This window comes from Athene cunicularia, assembly GCF_003259725.1.
Source record: "Athene cunicularia isolate RWA chromosome 5 unlocalized genomic scaffold, athCun1 chr5_part3, whole genome shotgun sequence".
Classification (NCBI taxonomy): domain Eukaryota; kingdom Metazoa; phylum Chordata; class Aves; order Strigiformes; family Strigidae; genus Athene; species Athene cunicularia.
The window spans coordinates 6,229,365-6,249,336 of NW_020799103.1; positions in this window are offsets into that span (position 1 = coordinate 6,229,365).

Consider the following 19,972-nt stretch of genomic DNA (forward strand, 5'->3'; position numbering starts at 1 on the left):
CCCTAAAGCTTTCCTGGGCAAAAGATGCAACTCTCTTTTCATGATGAAACCATAACAGAATTCGAGATTTGCCCCACCACTATGAGCACACTGATGTTGACTAGGAATTTTATAATTACTTTTATGTTTTAGAGCCTTATGAAATCTGGCTGAGATGACAAGGTACTTCAGGAATGCTCACACCTGAGATGAGGACCTTGGGCGTGGGGCACTTGTGGATCCTCTTGTCCTCACTGTCTCAGCTGCCAACCCACGCGCTGCAAGTCCTTTGCTATGAAAAGTTAACATAGCATCCAATCTGAAAAATACTTGCAATTGCAAAAAATAACTTCTGGGAAATTAAAAAAAAAAATTAGATTAGCTGCAAGGTTAGTGCATGTCTGTGAAGGACATAAAACACGCCCAAAACAAGCCCACAGAGCAGGTAACAGGAGACAAGTGTACAAGGTCATGATTCTATATTCAGGGCACATTGTTCAAACCAGAAAAATGAAACTTTCGAGTTTATTAAAGTCTAATACACGTCTGCTTGTAAAAATGAACTCCAAAAATATTGTTCACACATGAGTACAGACAAAATATGAGAATACTCATCCGACAGAAATTAGGCTGAGCAGAAAAGTAGTAGTGAAACTAATCTGAAAGTTTCTAACTTAGATTTTTTTTTTTTTTTAATTGCAATCTTTTGATGGGATTGCTGTGTCTTTTCAATTTACCAGTCAAATCTAAATAGCATACAGATCACTTCCCAGGTCTCCTGGCAGCAAATACTCCTATCTTCAAGGAAAACAGGATGCACTTTTTGCCTACCTTGATCTCCAAAAAACTTGCTCAGCATTTGGTGCATTAAGTCAGAGCACCCCAGGTACAAAAGACACTTACAAAAAATGTAAGACAGGATCAAATCCAGCCAGAAAATATCTCTCAAATTGAATGAGCTTTGTATGAGGAGCAAAAAAGCTGAGTCCCAGAGGTCACTCATACCAGCACCAATGCAACTAGAGGATGTTGTGTCTAGGAAGAATGATTACAAGTGTTTAATACATAGAAGAATTTCCCCAGGTGCCTCTCTATTGAAAGCACAGTGAAGAAGATGGGTAGTGATCTGGTGTAGGGAGAAAGCAGTAGAGTTTTACGGTAGGGCGTTGACAGAAAGCGGGTGCAGTGCCTTGCCCAAGTTCACAGGCGTGAGAGCCTGCAACAAAATTCAGGCCAGCCCTCTCATTCTAGCACCATACATCACGCCAGCTAACAACAAAGCACAAGTTTCTCTGGCTGTAATACAATATTGCATCATTTTCCCACCATACTAGACACAGGGCTACTCTGTACTGAACTGTTCTATGACAGTACTGACTGCTGGGGTCCATGGACTAAACTCCAGTAACATACTCATAGGAAGATATCCCACTTTCAACAGAAAAATCCCTGTTAGTAAAGCAATTTTCCAAATTTGTCTTAATACCAAGTGCTCAGTTTGGGTCCTGGTCTTCCCATTTCCACGGATATGAACTTCAGCTTCTTAACACGGGCCAGGGTACTGCTTGAGTCCTGTACCTTTATGATGCAATGAACAAGTGAGAGGGTGTAATATTAGATATTGATCAAGTGCTGTGGGTATCGATCCGTGTCTGGCACAAGCCCCAGCTCAAGCTTTGCTCTGCAACACATGCTGTAGGCACAAGCCTCCTTTACAAGGCCATTTTGACCAGTGACAATTTGAATGCCACAAAACCTTCCTTCCTCATTCCAAGGCTATTTCCCAGGGCTCAAAAATTTACTTTCCTTTACCCTGGAACCTTTGCAGAGATGTTTGAGAGCGCTATTACTCAAGGACTGTTGGATCTTCACTCTCTAACAAGGCGAGACCAGCATGGCAGCACCCAGGGCAGCTATACACATCGTACTACGCTGACACAATTATGGTGCAGACAGTGCAATTCCACACAAGCTGAATATTCAACCCTTACTGCTGCTGCTGGCTTTTTAATAATAGACCTGTTTCAGAAAATCATTGTTACCTCCAGTTTATCATCTCAAACTTGGTGACAAAAAAAGAACTGGGAGGAAGTTGTTTTGAAAAGACTCGCTAGAATAAAATTATTCAATGGAGGCCCAAAGCTGCAGGCTGTCATGCATGTTGAAGTCATTATATACTCATAATGACATCTGTGAGCACCGTATTAGAGTGTAATCAGTCATAATGTAGCATAAGGACTATAGCTGTAAAGTGATTTCAACATCAGAAATGGCATTGCAGTAAATCATTTAAAAATACCCGCCCTGAAAACAGGGCGCCAAGCCTTGTGTTAAGCTGACGGGCAGTAAGTTAGGTATCAAAGCAGCCTATGACAAGGAGAGTCAGTCACTTTTCTGGCAAGAGACTTAGCTAGCAAAATAAGGATTAAGCATATGCTGAATTCTGCTTTCTGGAGCTTCAGCACCTTGCCCCTCAGCTTTTCCTTGGATCAAAGATCTGGAACCCTCTCCCAGAAGTTTTGAATGATGTCTTTCCTCCTAAAGGCAGTAAGGGACAAAAGGGTAAAGGCAGGATGGATTTTTAAATATCAAACATCACACACCCTTTCAGTAAGCGTGGGCCAGGACTGAGGCATGGGTCAGGCGGTGCAGGATTGAGACATGATTCAATTTCTTCTTCCTGAGATTTAAAACACCACTTCCAACCACCCAAGACTATTCTCCTGCCATCAAGTCTCTGACAGGAAAGTAAGAGAAGAAGCATTAATGTTCAGCATCTCCCCTCAGAAGCAACACTTCTCCTGTGTCCCAGTCATACAAAAAATGACTCACTTCTGTCCACAATTCAGCTGAGTTACTGTAAGAGCTGAACCAAAGCTCTCCCCTTTCTTGTTACATGCACCAAGCATGATGTAGTTTTTTCTAATCCCCACAAGTAACATCCTCACGGACCCAAGCCCAGGATGTGAGTAGCTCATACACTTATGGGGGTTTCAAGTTTCCCTTATGCTCTTTTCTCCTGAAAAGGCCAAGCTGTTAGCTAACCTTGAACCTGTAAGGACATACATATTGATCAAAAATATTTTAAGGCTGCTGTCTCAGCCAAACAACAGTTGTGATACCAACCGATAAGAGAGGAAAGCTATTTTCACAAGTTGACTGACCACAGTAAAGTGAAATACAGCCATGAACAGAAAAAGAATAATAGTTCCTCTCTTACGAATAAAAATTTTAATTTGTTTTGATTTCAATATATGCATGCATCTCTTGCAATCTAATAGAAACTCCAAGACATTTTTGTTACGCGTTTGGATGCCTATTAGTCAGTGAAAAGGTGCCAGGCTTCATTTCCCTCATCCATTACGTTTAAGTGCACGAATGACTGTGCCTGCAGCCAGTAAATTTCCACGTAGCCCAGTGTGGTTCAAAGCAGGTCATGGTCAGCCAAGATACGACTCACATCTTAAACATCCACATGCACGTCTTAAACATCCAAAAGGTAAAAGTAATTCCTTCCCTTCCCTGCTCTGCTATGGTTCTACTAAGATAAACAAAACATTTTTCACCTCACATTGAAATTCAAATCTGCAGAACATCTGACTCACTTGAAAGAAAAGTGTCACAAATTGCATTATAGCAGAACATCTTACGATGGAAACCCTCATGGAAGGTTTTATTAAAATATCACAAAAGGAATAGTCATCCTAAAGCATAACCTGACACTGAAAAAAGAATTCTACCCCTGCAATGCAATTCTGGAAAAGGGTTCAAAACCCCTCTTCAAAAACCAGATAATTCATTTAAAATATGCACATTTCTAATGTAATTTATGTAGAAAATCTTACTGGTTTCATTAGTGTTAAATGTCATAGGAGTCTCCATAATGGAATTAATTTCAGAAGAAAAAAAATACCATTTAAATTTATTTAATCCCATGAATTAATAAAACCATTTTCTGACCTACATCAGAAAGGATGGGGTTAGCCTAAAGTGAAAACACAACTCCTCTGAGATTTTTTTACTCACTTGTAAATTATACAGCTAGTTTAATTAGACCTACAACATTAGACATGAAGTTCAACTCAGACCCATATCTCTTCATTCAAACTAACACTAGAGCGTCCAGTATCTTAAAATGGCTCTAAATTCAATTTCTTCTTCTGGAATAGTGAGTATAAAAGTATTCCATATAACTGTTTACATTTACAAGTAAATAGAAATGCAGCACTGCTTCTACTACAATTAATAGAATGTCTCCAAAACGATGGTTTCTACACTGAAGACAATTTAAACCATGCAGTAATCCTAAAACCCACTATTCAATCAAGTATGAGGAAAGAGGTGAAACTTAATAGCTCTCAAAACAAGCTCTGCAAATCAGTTTAACAACTCCTGTTAATCCAGAGATTAACAGATTCAATAAATGAAGTTTGCTTTGCATTTACATCTTAAGTGAGAGGAGAAATAACAGGCGCTCTAAAATTAAAAATAAAGCCCCAAATATCTTAGATGGATTATCGTGTAAAACTGCAGGATGCGCAGCCATAATACAGCAGCTATACTTCATTCTGGAAAAATCTTAAGACAATAAATAATAGTTTTGAAGAAGAGTATGACCCATTTCTCTTCCAGTTAAAATGTCCAACCTCTTAACTTTCTTCTCTTTAAAATGTTATATATATGTGCATATATGTATACATATGATCCTTTTCCACACCATTTCATGTGCAAGCCATTAATACGTATGTCATATGGAAGGGATACATATCATATCCACACGCCTACCAAGACCTGGGCAGTGCTGTGGGAGAAGCTAGTCTGTGCAGGAATTTGTAGTTTTAAAAGTCAATCCTGAGGTGTAGCTCCTCAGGAGCTCCACATGCTTGCCCTTACTTCACCAGGAACCTCCTGCTGAGTCTGGTGAAACACCTTGTACCTTGATTTCTCCAGCCATAAAGTATGTGTGCTTCCTTGACTTTGTTCTCAACCTTGATGGCCAAATATTGTCTCAGTGACAACTGTGCACATAAATGACATGGGATGACAGAACCTCAATCTATTTAGCATCCTTAAGAAGCAGTCTTGTGTCTTCAATGTCCATATCTCTTACTAGGGAGATAAAGGAGAACAGGTTGGAGATTAAGAACACACTACTGCCGTCCAGCCTTCACGCTCCCTAGATGCTAAAAACATGCAATTTTCTGCAGTAGGGAAGGGCAAGCTTCTCTTTGCAGATACAATTCCCAGGGAAAGATCTTGGTTATATTTGGATGTAATGTATCATTTCTGTAAAATACGCAGTTAACGTTGGACACCTGAAATGGATGTACTGTTAGAGTAAGTGGTTTTATGATTAGGAATTTCCCTGTAAAAGTATTTTACATGGATGAGTACAAGCATTTATGTCTTATTGGTTTCACCGGGAATGGATTTTATTGTAAATATCACCATGACATCAGCTGATACAAGATGTTATTCCTGCAGGAATAATAGGAATAAGGAATATAATTATTAAGATGGGGAAAGTTAATTCTTCCTTTCATCACTTCTAATTCTTTGTTTAGAGTAACAGCTCCTATTCTTGTAGTCCTGATATTTTATGTAACATGGGAGAGTTTTCGCATAGCTTCTTGCCTATTGTGTTTCTGGAGTGAATGAAGAGAGTCTTAGTCATCAGTTAAATATCACGTGATTCCAAGATGTAGAAACACAAGCTACTTTACGTAAAGCAGGAGGTAATCAAAGAAGATGGTGTTCAGCAAACATTAAATTTCAGGGTAATTTACCAGCGACTTCCACCCTGTGTATGTAAAGGTACAGTGAAACCTTCTGACCAGCATAAAGCAAAGCACTGAACTTCGAAGCTTTAATGTTGTAAAACCCAATTATTACCAATCAGAATTATTCTTTAATACTTCCAAATTCATGACTAAAAAGCACATACCTTTGTATTTGAAGATTTTAGGTGGCTGGCAGAAGAATACACAGAATATATCAGGCAATTATGGGCGTTTAAACCTTGCTACATGAACTAGTTAAGACATTTTTACTTACAGGACTTCAGTTAAAATATGAAAGATCATGCTGAAGAGCATATGCTGCAGTATTTCATTAGGAAAACATCAGCCAAAGTTTTTTTTAACTTGTGACCCACTTTTCTTTCATTAGAAAAGAAAGCTCTGGCAGAGTTAGGGAGTATGTGAACACACTGAAATCTCAATTAAATAGAATTTCTTCACTAAAAGCAGCTAAATTTAATGACACCAAGAGCAAATGGTACGACTAACTGGAAGAAGATTGTGCTGTAACTCGTGGACAACAGCAACTTAAACATAGAAGCTATTGCAGAGTCTTCCCTCCCCCTCCATGAAATAGCAGATTTAACAGCCCCCAAAGTTTACTGGAGCTTCGTGCGTTTTCTCATTTCGTGTCCAATCCATTGGACCACATGACAAGATATTCCCCATCAAACAGCATCAAGCTTTTTCATCTGCTCAGTTCTGAGCCAGAAAGGCACATTCTTCAGGTTCTAAACGTGTTTCTGGTTATTGTAATGTGTAAATAGACCACAGGAATCTTGAGAGAAAAAAAGCAAAGCAAACCAAACCGCCAGGATATTACTAATTCATTAAAAAAATATACATAAATTTACCTTAATGGTTGCTTTAATGATACGTGATCTGTGCTACTGTTCATACTTAATATGAGGTCTTATATCATGAAGTCCCCAGGACTGCTTCTTCTGTGGAACAATAAGTTGAGTTCGGGGATCTTGTCCATTAGAGACTCTTCTCTTGCCCAAACAATCAGCTGCTGGCTTTTAGAATTACACGTTAAGAACAGAGACACAAACCATCCTTCAAATAGCTAAACATAATTCCTATGACACTTGGAAACATCTGTGTTCAAATGAGACGCTGATTATTTGCTTGCCATTAAATTCCGTCACAGATAATCAGATATCTAATGGTACTGTATTGTTGTTCGTCTGTTTCTTCCATACCAGTTTATATTTTCATGGTGGAAACATAATTTCCACTGGTATTTCTCCAAGTCCTGTCGTGGCTTTCTGGAGTGTGCTCAGCAGCATCCTCTTAACCTGCTTTAATTTGCACTCAGACCAGCACCCAACAGAAGATGTGCTGCTATGACAGCACTAGTCATAACATCACACTCGACAGTCGTGTGTGTGTGTGTATATATACACATGTCCACATGCAAAGACAGAGATGGTAGGATGCATAGATTCCCTTACAAGATTTGTACATTTCCATTTCAAGTACTGAATATAAATATATTCCAAACCTATTTTAGAATACCATTTTAAAAAGGCACCAGGTTAAAAATGTTGTGGAAGATCATTTTCAATTTATATAGTACATCAACACCGCTGCCTTGGAAGACACTGGGGCATACTTCTCATTAATCTGATGCATAAGTACCGCCTTGCGAATAGAGTTCATACCTGTGAGATCAGGCTCTGGTTTTATACATTCCTTAAATCCAGCTATAAATTACACCTCCCACCCTGGCAATCCAGCATTTTTTCTACTTATTTACATATATATATTAACTACCAGCTGAAATTAGTCATTGACAAGTTAATAGCTAAAACTGGAGATAAATAGGAAGCATAATGGCAATATTGAAAACATATCTCTGTAAGCCAGTAGTACAAATGGTTTGTTACAGTCAGTTAAAAAGATGTATAGAATTCATCTACAATGATGTGCTGCTTATTGCCCTTCCTTTGTTATTTTGTCCGTTTTCAGCAAGTCACTGTAGGAACAGAAAGACCTGTAGCGTTAACAATTTCCACAGCGCCATATTAGTGCTTGATTGTTCTGGTAATGACCATCTGTATCAAGCACTGCTGCAGTTCAATGGTTCCTGCAATACGATATGAGATTTTGATAACGCAGCCAACTATTTCAGTTGCACGTCGGATTCACGCTTTGTGCGACTCCATTTTATACATGGTTTGAAAACATATTGGGATAAACTGCAGACTTGCAATCTTGCAAAATATATATTCAAGATTAATTCGCAGCCTGGATTTCATGACGATTCCTCAAGTCCTTGAGGATAAGGAGGAGAAGCCTGCTAGTTCTACAAGGCATGTTTTTCTACATGACTTGTAGCAGAGTATGCATAATCTGTAGCGCTTGGAGAAACTTTTGTAGTCTGAAGAGTTGCTCATAAAGAAAGTTTGACTGATAACTGGGTAGGCTTAAAGAGAAATTTGAAATTTCCATTTACTTATAGTCAGCTATCAATTGGAAGTGATCCACATTCAGCGTTAGGATTGATATCTCACCAAAAAGTACAGATCAATCTACAGCAGCTGAGTATAACTGTTTTAATTCAGTTTTTAAAATGATAACTTGTTACTTGCATGGAATGTAAAGTTTGTACAAATCCAAAGTCTGCGTTCAACTATATAGAATAAACAGGCAAAATGTTGCCATGGAAACATAATACTAATGAGATTCAGACTCGATCTACAGTCCACAGAAAAGACAGCATTTCTTTTTAATTGCTGCAACCAGTTAGCAGCACTGCTTGTGAAGATACAGTCACAGAATCACAGAACCATCTAGGTTGGAAATGCCCCTGCAGCTCCTCCAGCCCAACCATGACCCTCACCCTGACCGTTCCCAACTCCCCCAGATCTCTCAGCGCTGGATCAGCCCGACTCTTCAACCCCTCCAGGGATCCCGGGGACTCCCCCCCTGCCCTGGGCAGCCCATTCCAACGCCCAACAGCCCCTTCTGCACAGAAATCCTTCCTCAGAGCCAGCCTGACCCTGCCCTGGGCAGCTTGAGGCCATTCCCTCGGGGCCTGGCGCTGGCTCCTTGGCTCCAGAGACTCATCCCCCCTCTCTGCCCCCTCCTGGCAGGGAGTTGCCGAGGGCCAGGAGGTCTCCCCTCAGCCTCCTCTTCTCCAGACTGAACCCCCCAGTTCCCCCAGCCGCTCCCCAGCAGACCTGTGCTCCAGACCCTGCCCCAGCTCCGTTGCCCTTCTCTGGCCACGCTCGAGTCATTCAATGGCCTTTTTGGGGTGAGGGGGCCAACACTGAACCCCTCAGCAAGGGGCGGCCTCACCAGTGCCAAGCCCAGGGCTCAGATCCCTTCCCTGTCCCTGCTGGCCACGCCAGTGCTGACACAAGCCAGGATGCCACTGGCCTCTTGACCCCCTGGGCACACTGCTGGCTCCTGTTCAGCCAGCTGTCAATCACACCCCAGGTCCCTCTCTGACTGGCAGCTCTCCAGCCACTCCTCCCCAGGCCTGTAGCCCCCCTGGGGGTTGTTGTGGCCCAAGGGCAGCCCCCGGCATTTGCCCTTAGTGAAACTCCCCCAGTTGGGCTCAGCCCATGGCTCCAGCCTGGCCAGGTCTCTCTGCAGCCTCCCTACCCTCGAGCAGATCAACTCTCCCACCCAACTGGGTGTCATCTGCAAACTGACTGAGGGGACACTCGATCCCCTCGTCTAGATCATCAATGAAGATGTTCAACAGGAGTGGCCCCAAAACCCAGCCCTGGGGGACACCACTCGTGACCGGCCACCAGCTGGATTTAACTTCCTTCACCACAACTCTTTGGGCCCGGCCATCCAGACAGTTTTTTTGCCCAGCAAAGTGTGCGATAATCCAAGCCTCAAGCAGCCAGTTTCACCAGGAGAATGCTGTGGGAAATGGTGTCAAAGGCATTCCTAAAGTCAAGGTAAACAACATCCACAGCCTTTCCCTCATCAATAAGCAGGTCACCCTGTCATAGAAGGAGATCACGTTTGTCAGCAGGACCTGCCTTTCAAAAACCCACACTGACTGGGCCTGAGCATGTGTTGTGTAGTGGTACTCAGGATGAGCTGCTCCATCAGCTTCCCGGGCACCAAAGTCAAGATGAAGTCAAGAATATTTAAGTGAAAGCCAGCATGGAGCAGTTGATTCCTACTTACTCTTTCACTTCTTTCACCTGCACAGGTTTTTCTCCACAACCAGTCATCAAAACTCCTGTGTGTTCCCGATGTTGATCAAGGCTGAGAGTTGCCAAGGGCTAGTATCTTATCCCTGAAGCAGCACCAGTCATGACCCTGACACCAAGGTAAGGCCTCTGCTAAAGAGCTTTGGCACACAAGAGTCTCAGGGTAGTTGCATTAAGCATCCGACTTGGTGCTTCTCAAATACTACCCGTAGTAGCTAAACTTTTTGCTGAAGCTCCTGAAAGAAAGGCAGCCTGAGGCAAACACCCACGTGAAGAATTTCAGTCCAAGCAGCTCGAATGTGGCAGCATTAGAAAAAGCTCAAACCCAAATCTTGTCATGCTAAGTGTCAGGAAACTTTAACAGAGTGACACAAACACATCGGTCTATAATAAGCACATGTAAAAATGCAGAGTTGAGACAGTATCTTTCTGCAGGGTCAGCACAAGGACAGAGGGTTTTGCAAGATCACCCTTGACAAAAGTAGTTCACATGGGCTTCTGCTATAGTTGAAAAAGTTTCACTGGAAAGGCTCATGGACTGCTTGTTCGCTTTTCAGGTGGTAATACGTAAGAACATGCTCGATCACCATCAGCAGCCAGTAAAGGGCCAGGAACATAAAATCCTCTTCCCGTGGCCATTCTCTTCTAGAATGGGATTAAAACATTAACAGTCTCAGAGACTGACGTGTCCTGAAAACTGTGGCAACCAGTTCCAGAAACACTGGTGAATAAAGACAATTTACTGCAACAAGATTTGTTGGCAACACAACGCACAGGCAAAACTGTGGGAGTTTATGACATTTTCACTATTTCTTGAATTTCACTGTGGTTATGGGAATGCAAACTATATGGTCTGCATGATGATTTCTGTGCAATTATTCCTAGAGCCTTCATTAAATATAGTCAGTCACACCGGAAAGCAGAAGTTTATATAATTTTCTAAGGTTTATAATGTATTTTGTAGGAAATAATATATTTCAAATGGAACAATAAAAAAAGTCATAGTTCATTTACTGTTAAGTGACATGCTAGAATTATATACATTTATAATAATGTTTTGATGAATGTTCTTGTTTTTCCGTATAGCTCTGACAAGTTTAACTATTATAATTTCCTAGAACTCCATTATAATGTTCTATAATTGATCTTAACCTTTATTTTTCCAATTTCTATTTATTGGACTATGATGTGGCATTAAACTGTAAATGAAGTTCTAAAATCATTACTCATTAATTTAGTGCTAGTTGTAGTCCATATGTCTAGGTAAAGTTTAGATATGTTCTTCTATCGTTTCAAGGAGATAATTAAGGCAAAGAAACATTGCTACGCTCATGGAATCACACAGACAGGTTGCCGTATGACTGAAGAGACCATGAGACATCAACACTGCAAATATATGCCAGAACATGCACCCATGGGTGTTGGCGACAAAATAATTTACATATCACTAAAAGTTTTATCCTTAAAATCTAGTCTGATACTCTACACAAAAAGGGAAAGACAAAAAGAATAGATTTCAGCCAAGTGTGCTGTCAGACACTCCAGGATCTGCTGACTGAAAACATCAATTTTTGATACTTTGTTTTGGTACAGGAAGCATATATTACTTTTTTGCTTAAGGTAAAGGCTTAATTTTTAAGTCACATTTCAGAACGAGAGAAAAATAAGTGCATGTCTCTGCCCCTCACCTTTTGGGTTCCACCCCCCCAACCACACCCCCATACTGATTTAAACTGTGTAAATGAATCCAAGTGTTCCCCATGGAGCAGATACAACAGGTTTAAACAACCCAAACACACACAAATAGTGCACTCATGTATGAAAATACCATAGCCTTGTAGAAGATTCCATAGGATGTCCCTGCTCTCACAGCCCTACCTTGTATATGCCACGCTCTTTGCAAGGGCCTAAGCATTGCTCAGGTCTGAAGAGGCAACTCTACAATATAACCCACATTAAAGAGTGGTCAACCAGTAAAAGACCTAAAGAGGAAAGCATGAGAGCAGCTGCATCAAGCCAATTTTGAGCAGGACAAAATTCCAGCAAGAATGTAATCCATTAATAGGGTACATTAAAGCTGTACCAGTCTCTGGGAAGACAGACACTATGGCAGGGAACAGATTGTGAACCCCTCTGTCAAACTGGTGAGGGTTATTAGACACACAGACACCAGATGCGCAGCAGCTTAATCCCAGTCTGTACCCAAGATATGAAACTGGTGCCCCAGGCAGGGCTGGAGACTATCAGGTGCCTGCAGAAACCAGGCAGAAAATAACAGGCCAAGAATCATCCCCTCTCATCCTTATCCAATCGTGGGAAAATGTTCCGCATTTGTTTGTTTTAGAAGTTACTTTATGCCAAATAACTCCCAGTCTGTCTCTGCTGACGTGCTAGAGGGAGAAAGCATATGCATTGCTGTATGTCTTGTTCTTGTAAAGAAGTTCAGTGCACGGTGGTTTTTCAAACTGTGTAGCAGTACAAAGGCAAGCAGAGTGCAGACTGACCTTAAAAAGCAGTGAAATCTTCATTCTCGGTTTTAATTGCCCTTGTACTCAAGCACAAGCTATTTCATGATGCAAATTTATCCTTAGAAGTGGCGACTGTAAACAGATGTCCTTTTGGCAGTCCATAATTACTGTCTGAGGTATTCTGAACTGATAAATGCATCATATGACCACGCTCAGCACAGTACCTAAAAGCATTCTTTGTTTCAGCTAGAAAAGAAATCAGAAGGAGCTTCATCAGGATTCAGAGTTTATCATATGCTGGACAGTCAGTTGAGCAGGACTTCCACATGCTCTTACTGATTGTATTCAAGTATATGGCAGTACCGAGTCATACACTCAATTTTCCCAGAAATTTTAGTGCTTCATATGTATGCTTTTTTTTTTTTTTTTTTCAAAGAATGAAAACATATGGACCTAAGGCTTGTATGAGGCATGCAAGTTTTAAGTCACCAACTAGCAACATCCATAAACCTGAAACGCTGTCTTGCTTCTGTGGAGCAGATCGTGACAATCCACGAGGAAAGATCTGAAGCTAACGGAAGGGGATTCATCGCTAATGAAGAAAAACTACCAAGATTAGCTGAAAGCTTCTGAAGTAAATTAAGTCCTAAGTTAAAAAAAAAACCAAACCTTGGCTTTCATGGACCTCAACAAAAGCCATACTCTCAGATCACAGAGTTTGAATTGCAGTCTGACATTCACAGTAATCCCTAAACTACAGTCTAAAAAGAAATTTGAAGAAACTCATGAACACTGAATATGTGCATTCAAAATCTACAGTTAAGCACTACACCATATTCACTCACCTCCGATTAGAATGAGTTACAATAATAAATAAATTTTTAAAACCAGCCTTGCTACATTCTTTAAACAAATTCTCAAACTTTCAGTGCTGTTGACAACTAGTTACTTTAATCTGTCATGAACCATTAATTGTATATTTTCATCTAACTGCTTCTTACAGATCCCTTGTCCTTCTTTACATATTGTGCAGAATTATATACTTCTAAGTAGAGGGAAGTACTAAAGTTCATTATTATTTTACTGCTAATATTCTGCTATGCACATATATAAAATATATATATATATTTTTATTGTCCAAACCAATCTGTATCGAATATAACTCTTAAGATACAGACCTATAAAAAGACACAAAATACTAAGTCACTAAATTGTGCTCATCCTATTCAATTGTCTTTTCTCTTGGCCCACAATCAACCATAATAATTAAGACCCTGATTTGGCAACAGTAAGCAAAGATCCTTATCTTTTCCTACCATGAACTCCGATGGAACTACTAAGAAAGTGCTGTGGTGAGAATGAACTTATGTTTTAAGATTTCATGATCTCTGTGGTGGGAATCAACCTCCTCATATAAATAAAACGTTATGAATAAAACCCAGAGTCACACTGTTCGTTAAACCTTACACCAGTACTCAGAGCCTGCATCTCTAGTAACTGTGCTTTGGATGGAAAGCTTTACACACATGGCTCTTCTTGAACCCCCCTGAGAACAAAGGAGCCAGAACAAAGCAGCAGAGGATCTAAAACCAGCACCATTGCCAACTTCAATATATTCAGTGTGCCTGAAGTGTAGCAGAGTCCGCCTGTTTCTTGCGGCCAACTACATACTGGCTGGATTATACATATTTTATAGAGCACTTGAGCGGCCCTGAAGGGGACAGGACAGAGGTGGAAACGTTCCCTTCCAGTCCAATCTGTTGTTCTGCAGCTGTCAGGACTCCATAAGCACGTTTTCCCTGCATTGCAGGTGGCATTTACACAGAGACAAGAACTTTTCTACAACCAGAAATTGATTTTCCAATTTAATTTACTACTTGGAGAGGATGGCAGCATGCAACAACACAGCCAGAGAAGAAATAGTGTAAGTGGGACTGACTTAGTAGAACTGCTGGAGGCTGGCTGACCAAAGCCAATGGACACTGCCTGTCAGAACCACACCAGCTCTCACGGATATCAGTGACAGCCTTCGAGTTGATTAGCTTCAGTCCTTTCTTATTGATATTTAAGCCAATGACTAATGACTACAGAGTTACATGTCAGGGCCACAAAGACATATATAAACATCCACAGATGCTGCAATGACTTTCCAGCAGACAGCCTGGCACTAAGCTCTTCCAGGCCTTTCCTGGAAAGACCTCCGTGTCTTTGTTGCTCTAAAAGCCGCCTATGGCAAAAACAAGTACTGCTGAATCCCAAACAACAGTTACAACTGAGACACAGCCACTCTTACAGACGCTCGTCTTTTCTTGAAGAAAGATTCCTAAAGTTTAAAATTCAAATTAATATTTTTATTAGCTGGAAGAGAAGTACAATAAGTAACTGAACATTCTCGAGTTAAATCCCAACTACAATTTAACCATCGGTGAGTTTTACTTTTTAAATAACTAAATGAGCACGATAACTTTTTACACTGACAGAAATGGATTCTCTCTCTAGGTTTATGTGTAATAGCAATAACATGAATCCTTCGTTATCAGGAAGTTTCCACGTTCAAAGGTCCACACTACAATTATGTGCCCCTTTAGAGTTCATTCTCAATAGACTCTCTTTTGTAGTGGCGTAACAATATGAAGAGTTTCAGAAGATGGAGGTATTGAAAAAGGCATTTATGGGGCAGACTGAGTACATGTAAAGACTAATTTTCGCTGTGGAATTGAAAGTCATCAACCTGTGAGTCACTGGGACAGGCTTCTCAAAGCAATTTACCTGCATTATCCTAAACACACAATAGTGCAGGGTGAAAACTCCCTCTTTTCCCCCCCCCCATGCAGTCCTTGTCAGTTATTCTGAAAAGCTTTCTGGCACTTCCAGAAATCTAGTGGAAAGTAGCATCTTCATTCCTATTCAAAACCACACTACCTGTAATATCAAAACAATAAATCGATGGTGTGGTTATAGATTTGGGAAACAGAGGAAATTTTTGTGTCAATAGTACCATCTGCTGGCTTTCAAGATAAGAGAGTTAGAGACTAATCAACATTGATCAAAGTCAGATTAAGATGCAATTCAATACCATTCTTGCCCAAATGCCACCATAACTAATCCATTACAAATGAACTGATCACAGATTGAGAGATCTTCTAATGAGCTGCCAAAAACCTGCAGAAAGGTCACGGACATTTTCAATATGTATTTCTTGTTGAATCAGATATTCAAAACTCACTACACACAATTCATCACATGAATAAACAAATTCAAATTGGTCAGCCTAGCAGCCCCATTTAAAAACAAAGTGCAACTACTATTAAGTATGGTTTCTTTTTTTTAAAAAAAAAAAAAATTATTACATAACTAATGTGTTATTCCACTAAAATATTATTTGTTACGGTGGACAAAAATGCTCCCAAAGACTAAAACAAACAAACAGACCCCCATCATCTGTTACCATTGAGCTACCTGGCCTTAATATTTCCGATCTCACAGCATCAAGAAATATTCAGCATGCAATTAATCAAAGAGCATTGCAACCCATAACAGAACATTCTTTGCTCTGTCAAGTGATCACTGCTGTGTCTGTGAAGATGAGCTTCACCCCCAAAGAACAGAGGATGCTCTGCACTGTTCACGCCCAACACAGGGATAAAGTCTCCAGAAGAAAGAAAAGCAGAGACAGAGTGGTAAGGATTAGAAGATGCTCTCTTAAAAAAACAGAAAGATGGGTAACTGCTGCTGAATATTTTCGGATATGCTTCCTGATGCAACACAGCTGAATTAAGCCAAAAACCACTGGCCAGGTCTGTTTTACTGTGCTATCACATATCACACAACCGCTCCAAGGAATCAGCTGCCACGGTGCTAGAGGCCAGAGCTCTCTATCAGTCCTCACCTGGCTCTTGGAAGGCAGAGAGGTTAACTTCTCACTCATACTGAGCCTAAATCACCCCCCAAATCTGAATTTGTATCTAATTTCCAAGCTATAACTTGTTATCAGTGTATCTGAACAGACAAAGATCTTGCTGAATTAATTTCAAACTACACATCCTCAGGATTTCTTTAAACTCATTCTGGGAAGTTTCAAGAAGAACCAGTTTTAAAGAACCTCAATCTAAGTGACTTTACTGAAAGGTTATCCCTAAAACTTCAGCAGTAACACATCAGCCTTGAAAACCATCAGTGTAAACCCTTTGTTATAGAAAAAAAAGTTGTTACCATATTTTCTGCTACTTCTCCATAAAAAACTTTCTGACTTCTACAAGCACTTTGAAAAAAACAAAGTTTTGTTTGAACCGCTCACCTTTTCAGTTACGTGATTTACCAGTTCACACCACCAGAAAGCTGTGCTCTTTCTCTGTGCAGAGTTGTGTCCAAGTGTGCTTCAGTCTTCCTCTAAATCTTTTAGATGCAGCACAGTATGCTTCAGCTGCTCAGGGATTATCATCTGATGGATCAAACTCGGCACTGCAATCAGCCAAGAAGCCCTCAATTCTAACCTGAAGCTTGACAAACACTAAGCACTTAATCCACATAACTATAAACCAATACTTTAAAAATAAAAATAAAACAAAAGCTTTAATTACAAAGCAGAAAGTTAGATCATTATGCCATGAAGCAGGAAAGTTACAGCACCTCTGGTGCAGCTCCTAGGCCAAGACAACACAGCCCAGCTGCGCTGAAGAGCTTTTGTGCACTCCTGCAGACAATCAGCCTCGCTAGAAGGGGCTGGCAGCAGGTGAGCCCCCTTCTGCTCCCCCTTCCACCAGCCTCAGCAGTCTCCCACAAGCACAGCGAGACTTCTGCTATCCAACTCAGAAAACCCAGGACCAGGTTGTGACTGATGGGAAGTACTTAGTTAGCAACGTGATAAACCACTCTGATGGCTAATTATAGCTACAGGGAACAAACCCAAGAGCTTAAATTACTACTTTACAATAAAATCTGACACCATGGGCCTGTGGAATAAATCGTAGGATGAGAATGTTGGTGCAAAAAAGGTATACCTTGCTCAAAATCAGAGAGGCAGGAGAGAGGCTGGGTGGATGTTGCATTGTTGATGAAGAATACATATTATACTCTTCACATACGCCTTAGAGATGGAGTAGATGCCAACACACAAATTCAGGAAATGTTGCTGAATACGGTAATGCTTGAAGTCTACTATAAATAACTAGAAGAGAAGGTGGCAACATTTTAAGAAAGAGAAAGAAAAATAGCAAAAGAGCCAGAAAAAAAGACTTTTTGTTTCCTCTGTTTATTGATACCAAGTTTTCCAGTGAAGGCCAGCAAGGACAGAAATTCCTGCATGGCAGTTCCTGGCAGTAAGCCACAGCAAACCACTTCAAAGCCTGCAAAAGACTGAACGCAAAGTAAAGCATTAATCCATCTAAACCCAGGAGCTTTCTAAATGACATGAGCATTTAAAAATACTAAAGGAGGGGAAAAGACTACCATACATCTCAAGGTGAACATAAACGATTAGCAAAGAAATGTGAATCATGTTGCCCTCGGCTACACGTGCAGGTCCAAAAGGCTGAAAGCTGCTGGATGAGACACGGCCGTGGGGGGCTGCAGAGGTCTTCGCAACACGAGCAGCAAAAAGCTGCTCACGCAGATGCTGTTGGCACCTGCAGATGGGGAGGCTGCAAGCACAGGCCCCGCTCTTGTCCCAAAGGCGGATTGTTCCCCTGGTGTGCAGCAGGCCAGTAGTCACATGCAGGAGAGACACAGCTTATTTATTTTAGGGTGGCACGAGCCCAGGTGCTCGGTGGTTTCCCACAAATCAAGCACAACAAGGGGATTTTTTGCGCTGTATTTGTACACAAAACTTGCAGAATTAGTGATTTTCCAAGCCCACCCTCTGTACGATTGGTTGGTAATTTACATACAATTATAATACTGCTGACACAATACTTCTCCGCCTGCTCAGGGGAAGGGTCTTTGCCTGGGCAAGGGTCTTGACCTATAGGTGTGATTTTTGGTATTACAATGAGGGTAGTTCAGCCAAGGGTACATGGACTGTGGGTTTGCTTGCTAAGTTGGCACTGTATTCCCTTCAAGGTCTAATTGCTCCAGGATGTCCTTGCTCAAAGGCCAATCTACCGGTTGTTCTGACGAGGGATGCCTTCAGCTTTAACACACACATCATCTTTCCCGACCTAAGCACAATATCGCTACGTCGGTCTAAAAATTAACGTTCGGCAGTGCCCGAGCACTGACGGGTTTGGCAGGGGCAGAGCAGCCCTGGCTCCCGAGAGAACCTCTGCGGCATCACCGCAACCGGCACCGCCGCGTGTGAGCTTCCAGCCCCGCTCCGGGCTCGCCCCCGGCCCCGCTCCGCGCCGGCGGATGGCAGCACCGGCGCAGGGAACGGAGCCGCCCGCCGCCGCTGAAGCGGGGCCCCAGCGAGCGCTGAATCCCGGTACCAGGTTACCGGAGCGAGCTGGAAATGAACCCACCGTCCGCCTGCCCTGAGCCGACGGGTTTAGTTTAATTCCCGGGGAAAGGGCTGCCTCTCGGTGACTGCGATAGCATAATCTCTGTGGCAGTAACAGAAAATGAAAACATCTGCTACTGCATATTGTTAAAATACACAGATTATGCCAAGGGAGAGAGTGTTCGGGGCAGAACTCCCCGAGGTTTGGGAGGACACAGAAGCTGCCTCCCCACGAGCGTAGGGAGCACCGCTGCGGCCCTTAGGAAAACAGATGACTTCAGCATGAGGATTTGGCACGGTGACAGGCCAAATCCTTGGGACACAGCTCATCAGGCACAAGCAGTGCCAGCAGTTGGACCGGGATGGAAAAACCTCTCCAGCCCCATAAACATTCACATGATCCCACGTGTCTGCTTCACCTTACTTTAGATTCCTAACATAGCACAGGCTAAGACAGTAGGAGACACAGAGCAAAGAGAAATAGTTCTCCCTCCTTCCCCGTCAGGTACTGCGCGTTCACAGCCAGCGAGGCAGCACAAAACAGAAACCCAACAAGAACCAAACCCTTGCAAGCATCTCCAGCAGATGCTTCTGTAACACTGTGGTGTGGCAAACAGCTCATCTCCCTGATCTAAAACAAACACATATAATGAATTCAGTGTTGGGTCTTAAGTTATAAGAAACCTGCTATACCTTCCCACACACATATATTGACACCTCCCGATTTCACTCGTCCCCACCAACAGCCCTTGAACTAGTTTGCGTAGCTTTTACGTATCATCGCTAAATCGTTCTTGGAAAAAAAAGGTGGTAATGAAAAGAAAGGAGTAATTATCAGTGTAATAAAGAGAAAAAAAAAACAAAACAACCCACCCCTGTCCTCAATAATTTATTTAAATAATCCTGCTTGGAAGAAGAACTCCAGGCAATATATGAAAAGCAAGGTGACAGAAGGTACCTCCTTGCAGTGAGAAGTAACAGGCGTTACATTTCCAAACTAATTCTGAATTGCTTCCAGCATGGTGATGCTTATTTGACATTATACAATACTAATAGTTTTTAAAAGTAATCTTACATAATTTAGCCAGCTGAAGTTTTAGCACAGTTACT